A 22,763-nucleotide genomic window follows, 5' to 3' on the forward strand; every position below is an offset into this window, starting at 1 on the left:
ATTTAGCAGGGCGAGTATGAAATGAGCTTGGTGCAATGGAAGTGGGACATTCTACAGATAATCAGTGCTGTCTCAGAAACTCTGAAGTCTAAAAAACTGAATCTCTGGATTTTTTTTCTGAGAAGCTGAAAGCATATTTTTTCTGAAGAGACCAACTACAGTGGATTTAGTGTTAATTTAATGCAATTAAAATTTAAAAAGGATCCTTAATCTGAATATAAAAGAGAGTGCTTTATTGAAGTTGACTCTGAACTTACAATAGGTATATACTTTTAAATCGGGTTTTATGATCATGTTTCATTCAAGTGCTGTTAGACAACAAAGGAATTGTGTTTCCAAAAAAAGGTTGAACAGTACTGATTAGCATTGCAAAGTCTGCATTTAACAAGATTAGTTTTTAAACGAAACCAGTATATTTTAATTTTTTATATGCATGGACTTAACGTACATGGTGAATAACATCTCTTTATAGAATTTTAAGTATTTGAGACTCGTTATTGTTTAAAGAAAAGTTGCTGACTTCATCGCAAGTGTAGCCTAGTAAAAATGGGGCCTGGAATAGTAAACTGTTGCAGAGCTGAGGCAGAAACTGGTAACCTTCTGACCTCTGACTTTTACTGGAAAATGATATGCAACATAAATTCAGGGGGCCTTTTTTCTTTCAAGTATGTATACATATATATTCTAGTGGTGCTGTTCACAATGCTATAGTTGAAGTGGTGTCAACTTGTTCATTAGAGTCCCTTGCTTTCGGAGCAAACTTTAAATCCATGGAGCTTTTTTTAAGGCTGAAAAAGCTGCTTCAAGAATAAGCTTTGTACTAAAATGTGGTGTTTTGAGAGGGTTTTTGTATTTGGTTAGGGCTGTTCTTTTATTAGACGGATGTGCGTGTGTTTATGTGGATATGTGCGTGGACAAAACATCTGTGGGGAGGCTTGCCAGAATGCTCCTACACCGTGTTGGAAATTGGGCTTAGTTCCTGGTGTACTTTTAAAGATTTTCAGACTTCATTTTCTCCTAAATGTGGCATTTCAGTAGTCTGGAGTGCTTGTCACATCTGATATCTTATTGCCATCCTGGTCCATTCCTAGCAAGGTGCATGCTGCAGCCCCAGTCAGGAAGGGTTTTCTAAAGTGAGTTTCTAGCCTGATTCCTATTAAATATCCACAGAAGGACTTGTCAGTGATGCTTTAGTCAGTTCTGAAACTGTTATCCAAATCCCAGTGGTTTATTAAGGCTGGAATTACTGCCAGTGCTTGATAGTGTTTTGTGAAGAAGGCTCATTGCATTAAAACTTTGGAGAAGAGTAACAAAAGTGGGAATTTGGTAACTGGAGCTCTCAGGTCAAGTTTGGGAAAGGAATTTTGGAAAAGAGATCCTGTCCTGGGGATCTTTGTTACCAAGACTTGCCTTCAGGCCACTTGCCACCTATGGAAATGGTGGTGGTTTTGAGGAACAGGAATGTCATAAGGGTAGTGGTGGTCTTGCTGAGCCTTGCTTCATGTCTTGTTTACATGAAATGCTCTGAAGGTTGAGATTATCGGGGAAGCTCATTTTTTTTAAGCACACTCATGCCTGCATGTACACCTTCTGTAAAAAAAACCCAAAATGTGATTTTAGCATTTCCCTGTGGGGAAGAAGTCAAAAAATATGACTCTGAAGGACCGAAGCGGAAGAGAACAAAAAGATAGCAAATATACTGCCTCTCCTCAACTGCGTTTAATTTCCAAATGCTGTGATTTGGTGGCTTTTGTTCTGTGGCCTGATGTTGGGAGTGCAACACTGTGGTTAAACCCCTATGTTCACCACTCCTGGATGCTTTTCTTGGCAGCAGAAGGAGCCAGCATGGCACTGCCATAGCAGCCAGGTGCTGCGGAGGGGTGGCAGCAAAAGGCTGGGGACCCACACGCTCGTGCTTGCAAGCATAGGAGTTAACTCGAGATGCATGTGTTGCGTGACATATATTCAGTATATTATGGGCTTCCCTATTTTTAGGAGTTTGTAAAAGTTCCTTTTGGTTCCATCTGTCAAGATCACGTTTGCCATTTAAAAAAAAAAAAAAAAAAAGCAAATCTGATCGCCAGAAATAAAACCCCTCTAAAACTGTCTGGTCTTTGGTTGTTCTCACAACCTACTTCCCTTGTTGGGGTAGGTAAAAGCCCCTTCTGGGCCAGGTTTACAGCCTGGCTGCAAGTATCACAAGGATGTAAATGTAAGCTTTGCATTTTCAGAGAGGCGCACAGACTGGAGATCTTAAGCCTTTAGCAAGACTTTTCTCCTTAGTCCTTAACCCAGACTATGTTAAGGTCTATTTTTGGATTTTTTGGAGATTTTTCTTCTTTACCTTATTCATCGCTACAAATCCTGCAAAGTGTATTTTTAACCTATTTATGTCCCAGTGTACAACACCCATAGAATGATTGCCTTTGAAATCAGGAGAGACGGTCTTTCCTGTAAACATTTTAAAGTCTTTTTTAACGTGTAAATTTATTTACTTAGTAAATAGTAATAACTCCCAGCTGCTTCGATCTATTGCAGAAATCCATATTTAACTGCTAGGGAGCTGTTCTGAGGTCTCGTGCCACTGAACAGCAGGATATGTTATTGCATAGTACGTTGACACAACCTCTTGTAAAGGCCTGGCATTGTGTCATCATAGGGGATAGTTGTAGTACAGGAATGCAGAATAATATTATGAAAAAGTTTTCCCGTTGCTCTGATCTTAACGGGAAAGGCCTTTGGAGGTCTGTCTCCAAATTTACGAAGTGGAGAAATAATTTACTAAATTCTATTTAAAAGAAGATAAGCAAATTCTTATGTACAGGGAGGTGATGCTGAGCTCATGGCAGCACTATTTTATCTTACTGTGTCTTGTAACTTCAAAAGATTCTTGTTTGGGATACTGAGAGCTCTATTTTGTTTGTTTTTCAAATAGTGAGGCCAGGAAGATGCTGAACAAAGCCCTGGTACAGTCACTTTAATCCAGAGTGGAGTTCTTTATTTCCCATGTTTAGCTCTCCTATATAGCTCAAAAGAAAAAGAAAAATAATCCATCAGTGTCACCTTATTTGTGCATATTGTTTCTTTCTCTCTCTTTTTTTTTTTCCCCAAGCCTCAGCCTGCATTCGAAACATTTTTTTAACCTCCAAATAATTGTTGCTCCTTCAAGCCAGGAGTAGAAGGCAGCGATAGTTCTGTGTGAAAATGTATCAATGGCTGCAATGGTTTATATTTTTTCAAGGTTTTGTAGGAGTTTGAGCAACCTATAGGCAAAAAGGCAATCGGGTTTATTATTGCTGGGAATCTCCAGGCGATTGTTTGGAGGCTGCAAAGGCAGGCAGCAGAGCCGGGAAGAGGGGGAGAGAAGGGCCACATTATGTTCCAGATGACTGAGCAAGGATTTATATACCAGCTCGCCTTTTTTTTTTTCTTTTTTTTTTTTTTTTTTTTAACATGGGAGAAGAAAAGTAATAAGAGCGGGGAGGCATTAGAAGCGGTCAGATGGCCGATGACTAATGGGATAGGTGGGCAGGAGCCCTAGGATTGGGTGTCTTAATGAGCACATTTCGCACCAAGTTTGGGCTGCAGTTCCCCTTCACCTTTGCCCTTTATTGACCGAACTGACACTTCATTTTTCACATACTTCCAATTATGGCTGAGCTTAAGTGTCGCCCTGCCTCCTTTCTTTCTTGCCTATGGACGGCTTGAGAGTGGTTAAGGCCACAGAAGATATTTTAATTTGAAAAACTACCATAGCAAGGCAGGTTTAGGGTGTAACCTGAAACTGCTGTCACTTGGCAGTTTCTCTGATGAAAACAAAAGTTTTAATGTTTCTTGTTTAGCGCTTCACCACCAGGCCCCCCCCACCCCCCCACCCCCCTCCTTCCCTGTGGTGATGTGGGGAATTGCTTTGGGGGCGATTGGTTTGGCGAGGGGTGTTTTCCTCGGGGTAAATCCTTTCTGGCAGTACAGGTGTCATGGGTGGGAGTCACCCAAGTAAGGAGGTAAACCCAAGTGAAAAGCAGTGCCGTGCTTGAACGATGGCTCTTCTTTCCTTCTCAACACAGCGTCTTCTCAAATGGCTTCTTGTGATGTCATGCCCTGCAACGTCCTTTGCTGGACGTTCTTCTTATGAAAAAGCAAAGCATAATTGTGCTTGCATTTCTCAAGCCTTAGACCAGTGCGGATTTGTTGTTTTGGTAATATTTAATGCATGAATGCAGATTTGAGCGTGGCCTGGCTGTGAAGCTTTGGGAAGTAGCTGAAAATGATGCTGGGAGAGGCTGGTAGGAGGAAGAGATGGACAAATCTGCAGTCGCTCCTTTGCTATACAAGGAGAACCATGCTAGATCTCCCACTGCTCAAGCTTGTGTGCATTTCCACGTTGGCTTTTACATGCAGAATCCTTCCAGGGCGGAAATGTCTGTTTGCTTTCGCAGGGCTTAGAGGGTTTCGGAGCATGCGGTTTTCCTACCAAATGTGGATTCTGTCGGAAATAGTTGGAATAAGTTGTGCTTGCATGGGGTGGGTGGGTTTAAGAACAAAATAGCTGCTGTTAGACCTTCACTTCCCGGCAGCACCACTGGATTTTGCAGCGTGGTTTTCGCTACCGGCTCTGTCACGTGAAATTTGGGTGAGTAATGAGTGGGCATGTCACCTGTGTGCCAGTGGTGATTGCTTTACATTTAAATACACGGAGACTATATTGACAATTATTTACATCCAAACAGAGGCCCCCTAAACCACAGAAGTATTTATCTCAAAAAAAAAAAAAAAGTATGAAGTATTACCTACTTTATTATGTAGCCCTCTGGCATAGTAATGGCATGGCATATTTTTACTATAATATGGTAATAAAAGAATATGTAAAAGGCAGACAAAGGTTCTGTCTTTTCACTAAGGTGACCCCTGTTACCAAGTAACTGCTTTACTTATGAGCTTATTAAAAACTCAAAAAAAAATGAGCTTTTCATACTTCACAGGCATTGATGTGAAAATGAGCTGTCCTACGAGTAGTTTTCTTGATCATTTTTAGAACAATTGATTAGCCAAAGAGCCGCTGTCATTAGTTGACATTGACTGATAGCAATTTGTCACAAGCTCCGAAGGTCAGCCAGGCAGTGGAAGCTTCGGCTTGTCTTTGATTGACCTTTTCTGATGCCATTATCATGCGATCGGTTAGACTGGATGTGACCCTCGATTAGAAAAGACAGGGCATTAGTCAACAGGGGCTGCTCCCTGTGTTTTTTCTGGCGCTTTATGTATTGTGAATCCCGAATTAAGCGTAATAGGCTTGTTTGGAAACTGAGCAGTATCAGTTTTGCTGAGGCACCGCCATCCCCTTTTCTTTTCCTGCTTTTCCATCATGCAGGCAGCGCTCCGTTTGCTTTAAATCAGCTGAGCACCTGTGCCCTCTTCCTTTGACGTGAGATACGAGATTTAAGCCAGACCCATATTTATCTGAAACTCTTCGTGTAGGTGCGTATTCTTCAGCAGCACCAGCATTAATTATTTTTATCTCCCCAGAATCATGTTTTATTTTTTAACAGTGATTGAGTGGTTGAGGATTATGCTCATAACATGATGTCAATTTATCATTCTGTTCTAAAGCCGGGGGGTGTGAAACTGGTTTTTTCCTCCTTCTAGTTTAGGTTTTTGTTCTGTTTTTGTTTTTTTGTGGGTTTTTTTTTTGGAGGGGGGCGGGGTTGTTTTGTTTTGGGGTTTTTTTGTTTAGTTGGTTGGTTTTTTTTTGGTCTCATCAGCCTGATTCAGCTGTTAAACTTAGATTTCGGCAGTGTTAAGTCTGCGTGCCTCAACTAAGCAGAGTTGTGCTTCCAGAATGGTGCATGGGAGCAAGTTCTTGCTTGGAAGCAGGTGTCTGTCATGATTTGAGCATTAATCTTTTCCCAGTGTCAGGATTTATTTCAATCATTCACATTAGCTTAAATGTCTGTTATTAACAGGCATTTTTCTTTTTGCTCTGGCAAAGCTAACTTAAATACTTATAAATGTTGCTAGTTTTCCCTAAATTGTGGGTAACATCATCGTAAATGAACTCTCTTCCTTGTAAAAAACCTTCCTTCCTTCCATTTGCCTTTCAGGGGAAACCTGAATTTCTGTAAGCAGCAACTTGTTTTTCAGGTCAGCCCCCAGAGATAATAAGCAGTTCAAAACCAGCACAACCATTTCAGCACGGTTTAATGCGACTTCCAGCCTTTGCTCAGGAAAAGCTTCCAGCTGGGAGGTGAGCAGAGAGACGACCATGTCAGGAGGCACTTCCTTCAGGCTGAGCCTACTGCCGTCATTGGCAGAGCAGAAGGAGGGCAAAAGACTTTGGAAACTGTTTACCTTTAAAGTGGCTATGGAAATACAAATATTCCTGACTTCTTGGCCCATCTGTAATCAAGCAGCAAAATCCACGTGCTGAAGTCCATTTTTTTTTTTTTCTGTTTTCTTGGCAAGTTTTTCTAAACTCAGAAATGTCTACCCATTAAACATCTGTGTGGCTGTGCACAAGCCCATGTATACATAGATGTGTATATAAGAACATGGCCCTGACCCTGAACTAAGCATCCATTGGCTTTTGCAGCCCCCAAAGTGTGTCTGCACAGAACCAGGTGTCTTAATGAGGGCAGGATCTTGAATATACCAAACAGGGAACAGTGGTGGAAAGTCATCGTATTGCTGAATCACATCTTGGGCTGTTAGCTAAAAACTCTGGTGTAGCACTGAAGGACATCTTGCTTTCTTGCTTGGATGGGGCAGAGGGAGATTTGGTTTTGTAAGAAGTTGTAGAAGTAGGTTTGAAGTTTTTAGTGTCCAAGGTGCCCCTTTCAACAGTATCGGAGTTGGGTGTTTTCAAGATGGCTGATATGATTTTTTTTTTTTTTTGGTTGCTTTATTCAGATACGGTGGTTTTTTTCCTACACATCCTGGGTGTTTTCACTTAAGTTGTGGTGGCTCATTGGAGCTAATGAGCTTCCCATATGGCCCATATTGAAGGCCATCTTAGTATTCCTATCTTAAGGGTTCTATCCTATTTGCCTCTCCAGGTCTTCAGCTGAGTCTTTTGCAATCTGACGTAGGCAGAGTGAGATTTTAAGGTGTGTGTCATTGACCTCTTTAAATCGGAGGTTAAAAAAAGTTGTGATCTTGAGATGTTTGTTTTGAGAGACATTTTATCACAAGGAGTATAAACTCATAAACATGCTGTGTTTCTGGATGAGTGATGCAACAGGGTGTGCCATCAGGGTGCTTGGCACAGACCATTTTCCTATCTCTCACATGAAAGGCTGGGAGGGAAAGATGACTAAGGCTGGAGGAGAAGTCTTTAAAATTAGTTGTGTATGGAGAAAGTGGTGCTTGTCCCATAGTGCAGGAACTAGGGGTTGGATGTTCATGGCACAGGAGCTGTTCCAGAGTGTTTAGGTTTAAAACAAATAAAAATGTTTTATGTGTTGGGTTAAATTCATTGCTACAGAACAGCATTCTGAGGAGGTCAGCAGGGGACAGAAAGAGATTAGACCAGTTCATGGAAAAATATGTTCTTTTGTAGCTATTAAAAACCCTGGTCCAGATGCAACCGCTGGCTCAGGAAGCTGCCCAAGTGCTGATTGTCAGAGCGGTGGCACAGCTGCCTCTGTGTGCCCCCACTTTCCGTAGTGTTTTCCTAAACACCCGTTATTGTTCATGAGACACCACCACAAGATCCAGTTTCTTGGACAGACGTCCTCTAGTTTTTATGTTAAAATAATTTTTTATGATTCAGTTCAGGAAATAAGATGCTGGATATTTTTGTTTATCCTTTTTTTTTAAGGCTCTTGCTAATGCTGGCATGCTTTTGTTGGGAAGAAAGTAGACATAGCTTGTATTTTCTTGCACTTATTACCCCGATGGTGGGAATGGTTTGATGCTATTCATTCAAATTTGACAGGTGATTGCTTCTGTAAATGAATGCACTCAAATCATAATTGTTGCAACAGAATTGTTTGATTACCTGGCAGTAGCCTCTTTCTCTCTGATAGCTTTTGGATCACCTGTTTGCTGAGAGCATTTGACAGTCCTCATGTTTATTACCCAATTGAATGTCAGTAGCAATTGCAGCTAAAGATAAACGAAAATGCAAGTACTTGTTGACCTTGACTTTTTTCCACAAGATATTGGACTTGATGGCTCTATTGCTGTTGAACTGATAAGAGTTATAAACAGTAGTTGAAGGAAAATGTTTTATTCCCAGAGGAAAATACCACACTGCTGTGGGAAATGGCATCTGACTAGCACTCTTTGCCAAATTTGCTTGGTTCACCTTCATTTAGACTGTGGGAAAATAAAATACAAATTTCCCCTTTTATGACTTTAATATCTCTGCAAACATGAATTCCTGTGCTCTTTGTAAAGTTTTGTTGGCAGACTGTGCCAATAACAGACAGAAAGCACGAGACCTCGCCGTGTTTTATGATGTGCTATAATGAGGATTCTCAATTCTTCCTTATTTTTGCGCTGATTTGATAATTACAGGGAGGGAGCAGAGCTTTCTTCTCCTATTCCAGGGGAAGCTTAATATGTCTATAACTGGCAAAGACTGGAAAATGTGTGGCTGTGGGTGGATAATGTTGTAGTGGGGCTGTGCTGGTGAGAGGACAGCTTGGGGATGAAGGAAAAGTTATTGCAGGGATGGAGAGATAATACTTTCATAGGTCAAGTTTGCACCCTTACAAGTTCTTTAGGCAAGGTCCCACATGGGGTCCTTTGCAAGTTTTTGGTTGGAGGGGGCTGATTTGGTGGTGCCCCTCCCAGCTGCTTTTGGGGAATGGGAGGGATGGATGAGCTCTGGTCCCAACAAATTTTCCTGCTATGACCCCCCCCCCCCCATATATATTTATATACAGCTGTTTCTAATCCTACTCTGATATGAAACCTGAAAGGAAGACTTCAATGGAAACAGGAGAAGGCAATAGGCTTTGAGATCATTCAGGATGAAAGTCAATGTATAAACATTATACGTAAAAAGTACAAAAGACAGTGGAATTATATTATTTAAAACATAAGTCCTTCTTGTCTCAGCAGCTGCTCTGATAAACTCTGTACAGTATTGTAGGAGCTTGTTAAAGCACTGAAATGCAGGATTAAGCAGTGCTGTAACAGTTAGCAGAGTCAGACTAGTAATCTTATTGCATTGTAAATTTTTTTAGGTAAGATTAAGCTGGCACTACATTATATGTTTGTGGGCGAGGGGCCATTCTTCAAGGGATTAATTAATAGGATCAGCAATGTAAGATGCTGACATAATTTTTTCTAAGCACATTTATGCACATGGGCTTTTATTATTACTATTCTTTTTTTTCTTTCTTCCAATTTTAAATTCATGAATGAGATGGGGACTTTCTCTGGGCAATCAGAGCAGCCTCTGCAGCTTGCAGCAGTGGTGATGTCAGAGCCACCTGTCATCCTATAATTCAACAGGGACCACTTCTCACTGGCCTGGTGACCCACTAGTTGGTGACATGAGAAATACCAGAGGGAGATGCCTGATGTCCCTTCTACCCAAGCTGGGGTGGGATCGTAGGGCTGTGACTAAGCAAATGCCTGACGCTGCTCTGGCAGGTCTTTGAACGAGGGTGCTGTTGGTAAAATCTTCCACTTTTCTGCTTTGGCTCTTTAGCCCTGATACCTCCTCCATGTAGCCTTTGGTTTCACATCCTTGAACTTTTGCTGCTCAGGCCTGGAAGGTAGCAAAAGACATGGGAGAGTGTGGCTGGGCCCGTGATGAGCAGTGGGAGCAGTGTCACATCAGGATAGGCACTGCCACCCTGCCTCCCTCTGTGGCTTGGGAACTTCCTCATCGCCAGGCAGTAGCTCTGGCATCTAATAGCCATGGATTATCTTTATATGTTTTATATATATATATATATAACTTATTTATATATTATAAATATTACTCTATTTGTTTATATATTTTATTTTTTTCCTCGAGTGTTTAAAATCTCACACAGATTTTGTAGTCAGGTTTTTGCAGTTGCTCTTTGATGAAGTGTAATGTGAAAGTGTGGGAAAGAAGAAACAGCATATAAATAAATAAAGGTACAGTGGGGACAGCCTTTTCAACTACTGGTCCCTTAGTCCTTGTTTTTCCTGGGGCTGATTTTGTGCCATGGGTGAGAGATGGCCCTTGCAACCCTGTTACTGTGTATTGTCTCCAAGTTTTAAGTACATCTTTTGCAGAAGGACAGGAGAAGACCTACTAGGAGACACCACTTATGTTGTTGGAAAAGACCTAATGGTGGCAGACATACTCTAACTTATTCTTAAATCTTCCCCAGTGCTCTGAATAGCAATGTCACATGGATACATGCTAAATATATTCTGGAGTCTGTAGTGCCCCGATGGACCTCGAAGAAGGCATATCTTAGCTTTCTCTGGTCAGCAAGTGAAGGTCATGGAAGCAAGGCTTGTAGGATGGAGAATCTTTTGTTGGTCTCATTGCTGTGCCAAGAGAATCTCCTCCCTTTCTCCCTCCCTGGCACAGCACTGAGGGAGAAACCCCACAGTGGAATTCCTCCTTGGGGCCCTGGATTATAGCACATGCACTGTGTTGACTGCCTTCCTAAAGCAGGGAAAAGAGGGAATGAGGTCAGCACTAACGGCTCGAAGTAGAGTGTCATTTAAAATGGGGTTAAAGTTTCAGGGCACTGTAATGTCAGTGTAGCAGCCTCTTGCTAAAGAGCAGGGGATAAGATGCAAGCAAATTGCAGCAAGGGGGAAAGAGACAACAAAGTGGAGTTGAAACGTTGTGTTCATGCTGTACTTCCCCTCCCTTCCCCACTTAGTAAAACATCTGTTTATCCTCTCCTGTCCCCTCATCCTGCCTGTGGCAATGAGAATGCCCCAGGAGAGGCTTTTGTGCAGGATCCTGCCCATTTTCTTTTTTTGGTATCTGTCTACAATAAGCCCATGCAAATTCTGCATGAGGTCAGCTGTGTAAAAGCAAGAATAGTGGAGATGTTAATTCAGTATAACTACTGGACAGACTTGGTATGGTTGTGCATTGTAGTTCTGTGACAGGCTGTGGGAAAGCAGAGGGATGTTCTATCGGTGAGCAGGCTGAGCCACAAAATCTTTGAATGTCAGTCTATAAATATTTATTGTTTGTGTGTGTGTTTGTTCATATATGTGCTTGGATGTGACTACTTCCCACTGCTACACATTTTTATTCTGTCAATCTGGCAAGAAAGGTGGTAAAACAACCACCCTTGTGAAGCACAGGGCATTTCTAGAACCTTTTAGAACCTTTCAGATTTCCTTTACAAGGAGCATTGTGCTAAGTTCCTTGGTGTTACAGCTGCAAGAAACAAATTAGGAAGCAGTGCTGACATTAGTGTCTCACCAAATATTTAATCCAGCTAAAAAACTGCTGAGGTAGCCATAATTTACCAGGTTGAAGAGCAGAGAGGGCTGGCATAGCCACCTCACCAAGAAATGTAAGTAGTGACTTAGTTTAATTTAATCCAAAGGATGTTGGTGACTTGGTTGAATTTAATCCTAATAAAGTAACCAGCTAGCAGTCTGCCGGAGGAGCATGTTAGTCATGACATGGGTATGTCAGCTCTTCACCACCATTAATTATATTGCATCACTGAAAAGCAGAATATGCATATTATGCAATTTTACAGCATGGCTTTCCATACATAATGTGTTAATATAAATTAGAATTGCTTCATACAGATGAAGTTCTTTGTGTTACCAATATACAAATTTTATTTACAGTTGCAGTTGGTGTATGTGAAATGACAGTATTCAACTTAAAAGTGCCTCTTGAGTTGATAAATGCCAACTTGATACTAAACACATTAATACTCGGTTAAAATTAGCAATCAATTTACTTGGATATTGGAGGTTAGCCAGGGATGGATCTGAAGTTGTGTTAGGTATATCGTACTGGTCTGAATACATCATATGCTGTTGCAAAAGCATTGTGCTAATTTTAGCTTACAAAGAGGATGAAGATAAACTGCCTGCTGCTAGTTTACCATATGCTATCCTGGTGATAATATTCAAGTTGAAAATATTCTGCAGAGAGTCTTATTGTTTCAATAAAAGAAAAGTGGAACAGAGTTAAGCAAATTTCTGCTCCGTAAATGTATACAAAATAATGAAATAAAACAAATCTCAAATGCTGGTAGATAAGATCTGTGAAATTTGTTTGGGGTTTATTGGCTTTCATGGGAGTCAACAATTTGTTTTAGTATATATTTGATCCAATTGTATCCATTTCTTGCATGTAAATCTTAAAATCAATCTAAATAAAAATCGAACTTTGTTCTGGTAGGCAAAAATATAGTCTGAGTTGCTCCTAACTAGTTAAGCCTCCCATCCTTCAAGTTTGGTACAGGAATAAAGCCACTGCTGAGCTGATTTTTCATGAGCTTTTCCCTTTGCTTTGTTTATTTAAAAACACAAAACATATTCCGGTTTCCATATGGGGAGGATTTGCTTCTGTAAGTTCACTGAGGAGCATTTGCCTTCTCCATATGTACCCGTAGCCAGGAGAGGGGTGTGTGGGGAGGGGTGCCCAGACCCCCAGGGTTGCAGGGGCTGGGGGGAAGCTTTGCATTAGCAAGTGGTGAAAAGCTTGACCTTTGAGTGACCTGGGTCAAGCAAACCCCCTGCCGAAGTGTCCCATTTGGACATGGATACCTGTAGGGTGAGGGAAAAGATAAAGGAAGAGGGAGGAAGATAAAGTAATCCCATTGACTTGGGAACTTCTCAGATATTACAAGTGAGGGAACATCAGGAATAATAAAAGAGCAGCAATATTTGTCTGCCCCCCGTATCTGTGTAATGTCATTTCCAAAGGGCTGGAGTAGATAATAGCAAATGTGCTTTCAAGTATCAGTTCAATCTCTTGAAGTGATGGGGAAGACTGGATGCTCTGATCTGGCAGGTACTGGAGAGTGTAATACAATCCTCATCACTGCAGAGAGAATTGTATAAATGGACAGAGATCCGCTGATTACATCTTTTGCTAAAGTGTTAAGTAAAAGATCTGGCTGTAAGAGATGGCGAGTCTACTATTGTCTGGTCTTCTGACTTGTTTTTATTGGGGTTTTCACAGGAACAAATACCAATTACCAAAATAAAAGCAAGCGGTGTGGCCAGTCTGTATCATGGTAGGACACATGCTCTTGAGTCAGTGTGGGCAGGAAGCTTGGCAGGTCTGTCCCCCACCATTGCCATTGCATCTTTATCTCTCTGCTTCATTGTTTGCCACGGAGTGCTTGAAATTCCAGTTTCCAAGTAAAAACTTCCTGTTTCTTGCATTTGCATTCAGTTTGGTAAGACATAAATTTAGTTATCTATCAAGGAGGGCTTTCTTTTTTTTCCTCTCTCAAGTAAGGCAAAATAGGAAGAAGAAATTAATTATGATTTGGTGATAAGAGGTAGAATTTTGCATTTTCCCAGATTCTCTGTGGCAGGAAGCATGAGGTTGTATTCTTGTGATAAGGTGATGGATGGGAGCTAAATTCAGCCTTTCCATCCTAAGTAATTTTAGAAGGAGCCCTGAAGTCCAGATCTTGCTTAGAAACAGAGATGGGTATATTCAGTCTTCATTAGCCATAGTTTCCTTGCTACAGCATTGCTGCTTGTAAGTTTTTACTGTTTTGTGCAGTATTCAAAGCTAATAGTGCACATATTCTTGTAGTCATCTCAATCCTGAATTTCCCTCTGGAGAGTTTCTTTCTCTCCATTGCCTGTGAAAGGACTCAGGGAGGACTTATCACCTCGCTCAGATGCTTAGCTTGGCAGTCTGACTTAAATGCTTAGAGTGAGGAGGGATGAATCTGTGCTAAAACTTGGCATTCCTTTACGAAAGAAATGTCTGCTCTGTGTGGAGAAGCAGAATAAAGTGTCTTGTAGTGCTGAAGATTGGAGGAGTGGGCTCAAGCATTGTATGTGTTGGTGAGGCTGTGTCCTCTGCAGCTCCTGAGCACAGTGGCCTGAGCATCTCATGACACTTGTTACATTTGCAGACTTGCATAGGTAATTGAAGTGTTCAAAAATTTTGGCATTCATTAAAAAAAAACATTTATACACTTTTTTTTTTTTTTTTAATATTATTTGTGGGGGGTTAGTGTCTGTATTCCCATGCCTGGCTGTCAAGAAGCCAGGATTCCAGTTTTCCCTAACGTCAAGAGGTTGCTTGCTTTATTAGTGCATAGGTGGTTTTGGTTGAAGGTTCTCATGTGACTCTGGGAGCTGAGGACTTGAATATAAAACATGATGAATGGGGCTTCTGAAACTGTGTAGCAGTGCTTTGCTCAACCTCCAAGTAAACATCATTGAGGTCTTGCATGTGATGAGAGGCTCCCTGAGGGAAGCCTTGAAGCAAAATCTGTTGCTGAGCTGAGGTGGTAGGAATGGCCATATTTAGCTTTGTTGTGCTGTTTGGGTACAGGGTCCTTTGGCAGCTGGCACTGCATCTGTCAGAACTTCTCTCTGCTTTTAAATATAAAATCGTAGTTTAACCTACTTCTACTCCAAACTAACAAGATGTAAATTGGTACATTTAAGTGTACTAACATGCATTCAAAATGGCTCATTTTTCTACTTCATTTTTGTAGTCATATTTGTAGCAATCCTGACTAGCACATGAGGTAGAGAGGTAAGGGGTTAATAATTTTTATGTAGAATATTGAACTCTTATTTCCATTTTGAAGTTCACTTTGGATGCTGTCCTGAAAAATATCTCTGAATTATGCAGTGTCCCCACTGTGCCCCAGAAACGTGAAATTTGGGGCTTGCTTCCTTGGGAGGCTGCGAGTAAAAAGACTAAGGAGGTTTGCAGGCGTGGAGGAAGGGTGGGTTACTGGCAGCAGCAGTGTGGGCTTTCATTCAGCACCTTGTCAGCGTGCCTTATCTGGGATCTTGGGGGATGGCTCTCCAGAGTAAACCCAGGGAAGGGAGCTGAACAAGGTGTTTTCCAGGATTGTCCTGGCAGAGGCTTTCTTGTGAACCGTTCTGCTTGCTCTGTAAGAGTCATAACCAGCACAGATACTTGCAGTGCCTCAGAAAGTTGGGCTTTCCAGCATGTTTGTTGACTGCTCTGGGACTTTGACCCCCTTCTTTACAGCTCATGTAATCTTTGGATGTGTACAGCACCTGCCATCTTGAGCCTCTCCTTTCATGCTTTTCAGTGAGGTTCATGTGCAACTTTGAATATGCAGGAAGTCTCCTGGGCTGGTAAGGGGTGAGCATAAAGGATAGCTTCCCCATGATCTTACAGGCAATTGCCCTCTCCAGGTCAATATTTCCTTGTTCAGGTCACTGCTGAGGTCATATTAATTGCAAATACGGTGCTTATGTCAAAGTATTTTCCATAGAAACTATTAAGTACAGGCAAGAATGCTTTTCAGCTGAACTTTGAATTTCAACCCATGATTATAGACGAAAATCTGTCTCCTCATCTGCCTCAGCCACAAATTGCAGGTGCAGCTGGTCAGGCATTTAAAATGACAAAATTCAGAGTTGCTTTGCATAGAAACCAGCATCATGATTAGCAATGGTTCAGAGGCTGACATTGTTGGCAACTGCTCAGATGATTCGCAGGTATTTCTGAAAGCCTTTTCCAGTCTCAAGAGAATCACCTGTTTTGGCATCAGTGAGTATTGTTCCAGAACTGTGATGGAAGAGAGTGCAGATCCGTGACTAGAGACTTGCTTTTCTGTCTGACAAGCCTTGATCACCTAGTCTTAAGGCTGAGACACTTGCCTGCTGGTCCTAAGACATCAGCCATACAGCAAAAGCTGTGTATGGAGTAAGAAAGCAGCTAACACACAGTTGGAAAATTGTGTTTGCTCAACATGCAATGAGTTTATTAGAAGAGACTCATTCAGAGTGGAAGTGGAAAACAGTATTTACTAGGATTTATTTGACTGCTCCAGGATAATTTAAATACAGGTTTTCAAGTATTTTCTTTCCTTTTTACACACATCTAAACACATCTCTAATATATATATATTACAAAGCTGTCCTGACCTTCATCAAAATAGTCTGCGAATGTTTTGCCTACCTTTATCAAATTGCAGTATGAAAGAACCATTCTGATTCATATTTTTAAGGGATGTTTTTCTGACCTCAAAAACTGATACTTCCTTAGCCTGTGCCAGAAAGCCCTTTCTGTGGTTGTAGTCCCCATTTTTTCAGCAATTAAGACTCAGGTGGCATCAGAATAACAACTGGTTTTAATAACCACTTTAGCCACCTCCGTTATGGGGAGGAAGCATGCAGAGCTTCTGCAGAGCCTCAGAGCTCTGTGGTATGACCTCAAGTGACCAGACACAAAAAGCAGTGCAACTCTTGAACGGAAAGGTCTGCATCATCCAAACTGTGCTGACTCTTGTCCAAGAACACACTGTTTACCTGTTCCTTCCAAACTGGTCAATTTTCTGCAAGGCTGAGATGTGGGTGTTGGGGGATTTTTTGCTTATCTCAGTGCAGCTTGGCAGGTTTTCACAGAGATGCTCTTCACTAGCTTGTAGATGTATGTTGAGGATCGTGTTTTCTGTTTTGGTGATTGAAACTGAACAGTCCCACTGTTGACCTAAATTTACCACCTCTTTCGTATCTGAAAGCATTTGTATATTCATCGACAAATGTGCAGGCTGACCACTCCAATCAAAAGCAACAAATCTTACCAGTTAACTCCAAAATGCATCTTGCTGAAGGCTATGTCTGAAAACACATCGCCATGAGCATGAAGCAGCCAAGCCTCTGTCTGGCCCTTGAGATGTGTACCCAGACCTTAATGAAGGGTGGGGTTTTCCTTATTCCAATAAATAGATTTTGTTTGGAAAGGTGAGAAGCAGAAAGAGAGAATGTATTTTCACAGTCCTAAATAAAAGGCTATTTATGCCTAATACATTGACAGAATTATTCCAGAGTAATTCATCCACAAGAAAATATGGTCCTTGTGTCACTGCCAAGGTCAGAGAGACCTATGGTGATCTGCAGAGTAAGTTCAGGTCACCCAAGTTAAATCTGCCCAGGGGCTGACTTAGCTCACGCACCACATTTTTTCCGAGATTATAAAAGCAAACATCTTCTATAGATGAAGGCAGGGCTAAAACTGTGGTCAGCTCTCTCCCTGGAGCCAAGGTCTCCTGCTTTTCCGTTCTCCCTTCCAGGTTGCTCCTTTCATTTCCTTTCCATTCTTCTCTTTTCCTGGCATTTACAGGATGCTTAGAAAAGTCTGTCTTTTCCTTTATGAGGCAACCAATGCCTATAAAACCTTCCTTGATATCTGCATGGACAGGAAGGACATGGGGACATTGCTGGTGTTTGACCCGGTGCAGCGTTGGCTTCTGCGTGTGTGTGGTGTGTCCCTGGACATCACACATCCTGAAAGTTGAAGTGAAAAAGATGGGGTACACACACAGCAGAAATATATTCCTTGTTAGCCTCAGCTGAGAGTACCATCTGAACAGGGTATTTGGCAGTTACAAAGGTGAAGCTGGTGATTTCGTAGTCACTGCAAGGCTGCCTCAGGAGGAGACACATGGGGTGGTGAGCTGGGCAGGTGAGAGTCCTCTTCCATCACTGGTGGGTGGAAGGGGTGAGGCAAAGTCCTCAGCCCTTTCAACGAGGATGCGGTTGTTTCATAGGATGCGGTTGTTTCATCAGAAAAGCGAGATTATTCTTCCTGGTGGTGTATACCTGCCATGGGGAAGCTGGTGCCTGTGGTTCCAGCCTGCTAGAACCTGAGGTTTTATTTAGCTTCCTTGGTTACTCGTTCATGTCATTTAAAATACATCAAATTACTGAAAGAAGTCAGTTTTTGCTTTCTACGCATTTCTACTGCTGTTGCTCTTAGTGATAATGACAAATGCTGTGAGTAGAAAAAGAAACCAGAAATAATTTTGGCTTGCTTTTTGAAGGATGTATACATTTTATTTATTTTTTTCTTAAGACATGGATGGCTTTTTGCTATGACCCAGCTTTGCTTTGAGATTTCTGTGGGATTTTGGTTAAACACTCTTACAGAGTCAAAGAGAGATGAGCTGGAAATGGCTGAGTTAACTCCTTCCCATCCTTCATCCCTCTCGCAGTTGGAACTTTGATGCCATGAGATGTAGTGACATAAATAATAATCAGATTCTGGAGTGCACCGAAATTTGTCCCTTTCCTCCTATCAGTTTGCCTATTTGAGGTAATTCTAGGCAGGTAATAGCTAGGAATATGTATTGATGGAAGATGAAAGAGGTAAAAATAAGGTGAATATGCACCTGTAGTTGATATTCAGGGGAAGTTTTTAAGTGTCCAGCATTGATTTGACTTTTCTTTCACCTTCATTGTGTGTTTTGGACTCTGACATCTGTTTGTTCCTGGATGATTTGCATTTGGTTTTGTTTTTTGTTTGTTTTAATTTGGAAAAAACCCACACCTTAAACTGTAACTGCACTGTAAATCAAACATCAAAACACCAGAAGCTGTGATAGAAAGTCGTAGGAAGCCAAAAACATAGCAGTAGCATGAATACATTAATTTGGAGCCTCAGGGGACGCGCCGACGTACTAGGACTAAAGGGCCTGAAAGGACTGTCGCTGCCTGCATGGCCCTAGGCAGGGACCATCAGGGCACCTCAGGATGTGAGCCTGGTGGCCAGTGGCCAACCACAAGGAGCAGGGTCAAGACCACCTCCCCATCACTGTTATTTCTCTGAAGGGCTCTCCGAGCCCTCTGAATTTTCAGGCTTTGCTGTTGGGGCTGGGTTTGCACCAGCCACCTGGATGCACAGAGGTTGTACCCTGACCCTGTCCCTCAGTGCCACCCCACCTCCCCATACCTAAGGAATATTTGGGGGGAAAGTATTTGCAGCAGCAGAAGAGTAAATGACCATCAAGCATGGTGGTCATTGCTTGATCCCTCTCATCCTGTAGAGCCACAGAATCTGGGCAGAGCAGAGAGCAGCAGGAGCTGTGTGAGTGGCAGCAGTGTGCCTGTTTACTGGCCATCAGAACCAATGTCACCGTGCCTTCACTCTAAAGCCCGACTTTAGGATTGTTTTTTCCTGTTATGCCTTTCTGAAGTGCCACCTCATCAGAGCAGATTTGCCTTTTGTGCTGGGAGAGGAACAGTTGAGTGGAAGAAAATTTTATGTGAGCTTGGCTCTGTGAAATTGATTCCTTTTGGCTCCTCACCCCCTTCCTGAGGAGCAGCCTCCCACTCTTGTCACAGATACTCTAGAGCAACCACCTTTTGCTGGAGGAGCAAGGGCAGTGGAGTTAGGATGCTGGATAGCAAGGAGCAGTGGGAAAAACATTAATTCTGTGTACGCCCTTCCCTTGAAAGGTCTGACAGAGGAATGCATATTTTATATTTCAGGTGTTTTTCCTGAGTTGATTACATGCATGGTAACATAAGGTTTTGTCTTTGGGGAGCAAAGCAGGCTGCTTCTGAGTGTCCCAGACAGTGCTAGGACAGGATGAGGGGAGGAAATTCATGGTGTTGTCCGAATGCCATCCATTCAGTTTATGATTGCGAATGTTTCTTATACTTCCTTAGAAAACAGGAGTATAATTGTTTTGGATCCAACTCTTGCCTTGTTCATATGAAGCCCAGGCACTGCAAGATTAGCAAGTCCCTCACGTTCTGAGCCTCTCTGCCCAGTAGTTTAGGCCAGCAGGCAGGTGGACCTCAAAGACAGCTTGTCAAGTGGTTCTTCTGGGTGGCCATGGCCAACCCTCTTCTCTGCGCTCCTTTCCGTAGGGGTCATGCAGTGGGAATTACCAGGTTGCTTCACAAAGGTTTTTGGATTAATACTCGGTAGCAAATCAAAATTATCTTCCTCTTGCTTTAAGTAAGAGGAAATAATGAATTTGTGTCATGAGTTTAAAGCCAGATGTTTTTTCACAAGCTGCCCAGTCAGGGAGGTTCAGTGGCTGTGATGGATCTTTATAAGGCTGTATGACATGATGGGTGGTTTTTAACAGTGGCAGTGAGGATGTTGTTACTGTCAAAAGAGAAGAGGTAGATGAGATGGGGGCATTTTATTCTCATTGCTTTTAGATGTGCCTTTTGCAGTTGCAAAGTGATGATATATGTCACTGTATGTGGGGAAATAGAGTATGTGATGCAGCCATGGCATGAAAAGTGAAGTTCAGTGTTAGTTTTCTTTCATTCGTGTCTCGATTTTTATTGTCAGATGATGTAGCTGATGGACTAGGCACAGGGAAAATTTTTTGGCTTTGATGCTACTTTGAAGTGGATGGCAGTAGAAGAAAATACATTGTGTATCCACAAGAACTTTTTTACTTGACACAAACCACATGGCAACTTCCAGTGGGAAATATCTCGTGTGGGTTTGGTAGGTCATGAATCCTGACTTGCCTGAGCTGCAGCTAGACTAACTCTCTCCTGTTCATTATGGCTGGATAACTCTGGTGGCATAGGGGATCCAGCTCTGCAAAAGAGGGTTTGGGGCAAACAGTATCTGAACTATAGTTCCTGCAGTGCAAACTGCAGCTTGGGCCAGCACTGATTAGTCTTGAATTGGCCCAAAGTAAAATGCTTTCATTCGGTTCAACAATCCCAAGTATTTTGGTTTGTCTTGCCCAACTTTTTCTTTTTTTTTTTTTTTTAAACTATTTTCAATAGAATAACCTCATTTTGAATTATTTGGACAGTATTAAGGTTCTGGCACATATTTTCTATTGTAAAATGGAAATCTACAGCATCTTCTCCTCTGGAGCAGGCATGTAGGCAGGGCCCAAGACAATTTAGCCATGTTTAGGGAAGGAAGCCTACTTAAATGCTCCACATAATAAATTGTTTCTACAGATAATGCGTCCCTTAGTTTATACGTAGTATGCTTCTGATCTTTGCTTTGAGCCCCTTAGAGCTGCTTGTGCTCAGTCCAAGAGTCAAGTGTCTTAGGAGATGGATAAACACAAAGATAGAGCCAGTTGTTAAGGAGCTAGAGAGATTTACAGAAGTTGACCTCATGGCCATTTGGGGCATTAGTTGGGCATATTTCCCCTATGGCAGAGCAGTCCTGTGCTCCTGCTGCTTCTTGTGCTCCGGCTTTACAAGGAAGTAAGTCTGATGGAATCCAGTGGTGGGCTTGCCTGTGTCTCAGTCATACGTAGTTGACGTTCCATGGAGAATGCAACTGGTGGGACTGGCTCTCCTGATGAGGTTGGAGAGAGTGGGTTTCATAAAAAAGACCTGTATTTGAACAAAAGAGAGGATGACTGAAATACAAGAAATTGTAGAGTCATCATGGTGGCTTTTAGGTTAGGGGAAAAAAACCCCAACAACTTTTTAAGCTTTTTACCATTCTTAGTTAAAGCAGGATGTTTTTCTGTTTAACCAGATACTTTTCTGTAGGGTATTTGCCTCCAACTGCACAAAGTAAACTTTTGTTGCTGGCAGCAGAAAGTTGTTTGCTTCCCGTACAATGAACTGCTTTCTTTTTAGTATTTCATTCAGCGATGCACAGCGCCAGGAATATCGCACAACATACCCCTAATAGTGTAGTTTTCTGAACCTCATTAAGAAGTGCTACCTGGTGGAAGAGAAGAGGTTTCCTTCATTTCAGCTATAAAAAGCTTCCAAAGAAAAGAAAATGATTAAAATCTGGTGGTTTTCCCCCACTATTCATCAATGCTGTTTCTACTCTTTGCATAGACAGCTGATTTTCTAGTTGCTTGCCTAAAGGGAATTGAAGTCAAAAAAAGATGGTTGGGTTACTAGAAAAAGGTGCTGCTGTCTCTGAAGAGCAAAAGTATAATGATTCAAGAAAAAACTTGGAAAGTTTCTGAAATGCCAGGGTGTAATTTATACTTGTCCAGGTTATGCTAGCTATGAATATTTGTGTAGGATATTTTTGCAACTGTGTCCTTTAGTATCTTGTAAATATGGATACTATCTGTGACTGACAACTTCCTACTGTTTATGTCGTGGTCTGAATCCTTGGATGAAACATGTACTACATCTCCTTAAGAGATGTGTGCACACCCAGACACGTGGTATTTGTTCCTTGCTAATGCTCATTTTCAACCTTGTTGTTCCTCATTAACTTTTTATTAAGTATATTTGAGAAGGCTTTCTCCTTAAGGAATATGAAAAAAAAAGGTCCCTCATCAACACCGCTTTTCAAATTTGCAAGCAGAGCTACATCATCATTGTAAATTATTTTTGGGGTGTTCTGTAGGCCATTCAGTGTACAGAGATGATTGCCATTGACCTCAGGAGCTCCAGGAGTGGGTGCTTCCTCACATCTGACTAACCATGGATCCAAAATAATAGAAAATGCTTTTCCCGATGAAGAAACTGCATGGTTATTTTATGTTTTCTGAAGTAGCTTTTTGCTGGTAGTCCCATTCTCAGTTTGTGTGCCTTACTTAGGCTTTGGCAGATTGAGAGCCACTAACATTGGGTTAATGTTACATATGCAATAGATGCATATGTATTTAAATTTTAAAATAATGTGTTTTGGGGAAATCTTCCAAACTGAATGGCCTTTTAATGTTAAAACTTCTATTTCTCCTCAATGGATAGGTACAGCTTGGTTTAGCAGCTGGGCACACACCCACAGACTCTGTCAGTGCCTTCCAGCTCTCTCCTGGCATACCTGAGCACTGAGCCCCTGTGCTGCTCAGCTTGCCTCCTTAACCACCTTGCTCTAAGGAGGAATGATATTTTCTGAGTAGTGAACTTGTCCTTCAGTATTTGTGGACACGAATAATAGCTGCACTGACTCACGTCAG

The 22,763-nt window shown here is 41.8% G+C and overlaps 1 protein-coding gene across 5 annotated transcripts in view; it reads left to right on the forward strand.

Annotated features, from left to right (window-relative positions):
• MEIS1 (Meis homeobox 1) overlaps positions 1-22,763 on the forward strand; it is a 109,112-nt gene that overhangs the window by 27,494 nt on the left and 58,855 nt on the right. The gene's annotated exons all lie outside the window — the stretch shown is intronic.

Source organism: Corvus kubaryi, unplaced genomic scaffold (assembly GCF_017639235.1).
Source record: "Corvus kubaryi isolate FWS band 111438036 unplaced genomic scaffold, C.kubaryi_AGA036_p1.0 37386, whole genome shotgun sequence".
Lineage (NCBI taxonomy): Eukaryota > Metazoa > Chordata > Aves > Passeriformes > Corvidae > Corvus > Corvus kubaryi.